General features: G+C 46.5%; 1 pseudogene; it reads right to left on the bottom strand.

Annotated features, from left to right (window-relative positions):
- Positions 1–2,033: 2,033 nt before the first annotated feature.
- LOC125393922 (serine/threonine-protein phosphatase 2A 65 kDa regulatory subunit A beta isoform pseudogene) lies at positions 2,034–3,911 on the bottom strand (annotated as a pseudogene).
- Positions 3,912–4,625: the final 714 nt, after the last annotated feature.

Raw genomic sequence — 4,625 nt, 5'->3', positions numbered from 1 at the left:
CAACACTTTGCTGGCTCTCTCATCTTTATTTGTATTCGTCTTATTACGTAAAATATATAGTTTTAAAAGATATTATAATCTCACATCGATTGGGCTTAAAATGATTCCTGTGCTAAAAAAAAACGAGTCTGTTTAGACTTCCTTGTGACTTACCAAGCTCATTCCTAGTTGTTAAAATTCCAATTAATACTTTCATTCACAACGGCCTCAAGTTTCACATTCTTAGAGATGTGGCTGATTCTAAAAATCAATTGGTAAGGTATTTGGATTTATTATCAAGAGTCAACAAACCTTTGTTTTGGAGTCCAGCAAAAAGACTTCTTAGAAAAGACTAAGAAAATTAAATACACAACAATTGTTTCCTCCTATTAACATCTACCGACCATAACTCAAGTGGAGACTAGGATTCACTTTTGGGCATTGCAATGGATTAAGAAAATAATTTTATTTGTTTAAATGGATCAAAACTCTAGGAGTTGTTAAAGTGTGGAGGTTAAAAATATATACTCTGGGTAGTAGTGGTGCACTCCTTTAATTCCAGCACTTGGAAGGTAGAGGCAGGCAGATCTCTGTGAGTTCAAGGCCAGCTTGGTCTACAGAGTTAGTTCCAGGAGAGACTCCAAAAGTACAGAGAAACCCTGTCTCAAAAAATAAAAAACAAACAAACAAAAAGCTCCAAACCCCAAAAATGTATACTATAGCCTGGTGGTGGTGGCGCACGCTAGTCAGGAAGCAGAGGCAGGTGGATCTCTGTGAGTTTGAGGCCAACCTAGTCTACAAACTGAGTTCCAGGACAGCCAGGGTTACACAGAGAAACCCTACACAGAGACAAGGAGGATAAGAGAGAAGGGAGAGAAGAGGAGGGACATATGTGGAGCAAAGAAAAGGAGAAGAAAATTTAGTTATTGCCAAATTATTTCATGTTATGTTGTGTTAATTGGAGCTCAACAGTAATAATGGCTGTCACTGCTGTCACCGTGTCTGTGCTAACTTAAACCTAAAAAGTTCTGAAAACATAATACAAGCAGCATCAGGTTGCTAGGAGGCCCTGGGTGTTGAGCATCATGGTGTGGAAGCATATGGTAGAGAAGGCATTTACCTCATGGAGGACAGAAAGCAAAGATTATAAAACCAGAGACCAAGAAGAACTTCCAAAGACATGTCCCCAACTTTTGAAGTGCCCACCTACTATTACAATGCTTCCAATGGGACCAAGTGATCAAAACACAGTCTGCAGGAGGACTTTTATTCAAATCGTGACATTCTGCCTCTGGCTCTAAAGGCTCAAAGGCATTTCATTATACAGCCTGCATTTAGTCCTTCTTCCTTACCTTCCTTCCTTCCTTCCTTCCTTCCTTCCTTCCTTCCTTCCTTTCCTTTTCTTTCTTCTTTTTTTTGAGTCAAGATTTTACTATGTGGCTTCCACTAACCTGGAACCCATTAAAGATTAAGAAAGGTAACAGGTAAATACACACACACACACACACACACACACACACACACACACACGGAGAGAAAGAGAGAGAGAAGGAGAGAGAGAGAGAGAGAGAGAGAGAGAGAGAGAGAGAGAGAGAGAGAGGACATGCCCTGGCACTTCAAGAGAAAACAGGCCAACCATTTTAAAGATAGCAAATTGGGGCAGGGTATATGGGAGTGTTTGGAGGGAAGAAAGGGAAAGGGGACATTATTTTATTTTATTTTATTTTATACACATTTATTTCTCTGTGAGAAGAGTAGGGAAAGGAATAAAATAAAAATGGCACAATTGACACACACAAAAAAACGTGGTTCAGGGGTCGGAGAAAGGGCGGTGGTGAGTATGTGGGTGAGGGGTCCCTATTACAGCAGCAGGAGTCAGTGACCTAGGATGCTCCATCTCTCCCACTATGGGCAGGAACAGCCAGCTTTTCCTTTCAGGCTGCTGCCCTGCCCCAACTTGCACTGTCCCAGCCCCTTGGGAGGTGGACAGAAGTCTTCCCAGGCTACAGAGAGGAGGAAACGTGCCGGGGGAGGGGCCTGGGGAGACAGTCATTGGACTCCACCTACCTCCCTAAGGGAGGTACTTGGTGGGGGTTGGAGGGCGAACACCAGAGACCGGCAATGGTTCTTCTTCTAGCACCAAGCAAGAGACAGAACAGTCAGCGCCTCCTGGGCAAAGTACTTGACATCTACATCCTGGTCCTGCGTCAGCTTCTCCAGGATGGGCTTGACTTCACTCTGCAGCGTGCTGTTGTCAAGAATGGGTCCTATCTTCTGTAGTGATTTGGCCACATTGAAGCGGACATTGGCAACTGGGTCCCCAGCCATACGAAGCACTGTGGGCAACATGTGCTTGGTGCTGATATCCTGCCACAGACCTCAGACAGCACATTGATGCAGAAGAGCGTGGTCATACGGTGCAGGTACTTAGGGTCTCCAGACATGGCTAAGACCTTGGGGATGATAGTGGCAAGGGCCCACTCCTTCCCGAACTTCTCCACTAGCTTCTTGAGGTTGCTGGTGGCAGCCTCACGGATGGCGTAGACATGATCCATCAGCCAGGCCATACACAAAGAGTTGAGTTTCTCATCAAAAAATTCCACACCCAGCTGTCCAGCCAGCAGAGGCATGTACTCAATTATGGCCAGCCGCACTCGCCACTTGGCATCCTCAGCCAGCTCCACAATGGCAGGGAGCAGGCACTGAGAGAGTTGCCGGATACCAATCACCTCGTTCACGCAGTCCAGGTTGGAGATGATATTCAGCCGCACCTCGGGACACTCATCCTTGAGCTGAGCCAAGAAGAGTGGCAAGAGGTGTTCGATGGTGTTGTCTTTGCCGAGAATGGGAGAGAGGCCCATGATGACTGAAGCCAGTGCTGATTTGACGTGTTGGTTGGCATCTGAAACGAGCTCCTTGATGCAGGGCAAGATCTAGGTCATGATCACATTCTCCCGACAGTCAGCTGAGAGATTCTCACAGAACTCTTTGACCTTGTGGGAGGCTGCGGCCCCCACCTCGGCCTCACAGTCCTTCATCAGGTTCTGGAAGGCAGGTCCCAGATCTGTCTTGGTGATCTCAGGCCCCACTGCTTTCTGGAACTCTGTGAACTTGTCGGCCACCATGTAGAGGACACGTCAGGACTTATCTTCAGCAGCCTGACGCAAGGTGGGCATCACTAAGGCCTCCAGGTCCTCCTGGGGTAGAAGCTGGGCAATGTTCACACATGCCTCCACTGCCAGCAGCCGCACCGAGTCCTGCTCGTCAGAGGCCAGGTTAGAGAACATGGGAATGATCTCACTCTTGACATTGTCCAGTTCCAGGACCTTGGCAAACTCCCCCAGCTTGGAGGCTGTGGCCCGCCGCACCATGGGGGTGTCGTCTGAGCACAGGTTCCGCAAGTACTGTCGAAGTTCTGCCTTCACAGCACTGGATACTCGGGGGTAGCAGACAGAGAAGAGGCGGCAGGCCGAGGTGCGGGAGGTGAACCAGTCTCTACCTTCCAGCCGCTTCACCAGAGGCACAAAATGAGCCTCTAGGTCGGAAGGCGAATGCTCGTGTGAGATGGCCCGTAAGGATTCTACCGCCTTGTCTCGTACTACTGTCTCCTCCACTGTGGCCAGTGACTCAAGGGGTGGCAGCAGGCAGTGCACATACTCAGGTCCTCCCACCAAAGTGGTGAAGGTTCCCAGTTGTTCAGCCAGGGCCAAGAGGACTTCATCTTCATCATAGATAGTGTCTGTAAGGAAGGGCAGGAGCTCACTTCTGGTCCGTTCAACCCCAAGGGCCAAGGCGATGGTGGAGAGTTTCTTGATACTATTGAGGCGAAGCTGAACGTCTTCATTGCGGAGTTCATCTATGAGCACCGCAATGGGGTAGAGTGAATCTTCGCCGTCGGCAGCTGCCATCTTGCTTCCCTGGCGTCTCTGTCAGGCTGCTGGGGACATTATTTTAATCTCAAAAATAAAATAATTATTAAAATATGTAAAGCCATGTGTAAGATGATTGGAACAGGATGGATTCATATTAGTAATCTCTTGCCTTAGCCTCCCAAGTGCTTTGGTTCCAGGCGTGTGCTGCAATATTTGGTTCCAAAATTGTTTTCTTAAAGTGAGTAATGCAAAACGAACATTTTGCAAGGATCAAGGACTTTTCTAAGTGTGACCCATTCAGTTCCCTCAGTATATAAACTATGGAGACCTCTGCAGTTGTTATTATAAACTCTGTTATTAGGTGGCCTGAGTTCGAATCCCACCTTCTCACTTTCTAGTTGCATGATTGGTCCTGAGGTCTATTTGCACTGCACTGGATTACCATCATCTCTTCCAGTCACATGACTGGTTTGCATCTCTGGAAGTAATTCATTGCTGCAACCAGCTTCATTTCAGACAACAGATACGCCATATTCTACACCCCTGAGAGAAAACTGCAAAGCACAACTTAGTCCAACAACTAAGTACCCATTGTTTGGAGCCACTGAGGTCTTGTGGCTATTAATTATTATGATCTCACCTCATTGTCTTCACTAACAGTGACATTAGACAAATATTTAGCCTCTGTTAGTTTTCTTATCTGTAGTATAATAATAATAATAATAATAATAATGCTAATAATGTCTAGTATATTATTAGTAGTATCTAGTGGGA

The sequence above is a fragment of the Myodes glareolus genome, chromosome 15, assembly GCF_982192425.1.
Source record: "Myodes glareolus chromosome 15, mMyoGla1.1, whole genome shotgun sequence".
NCBI lineage: Eukaryota > Metazoa > Chordata > Mammalia > Rodentia > Cricetidae > Myodes > Myodes glareolus.
This window is presented reverse-complemented; position numbering and strand designations above follow the sequence as displayed.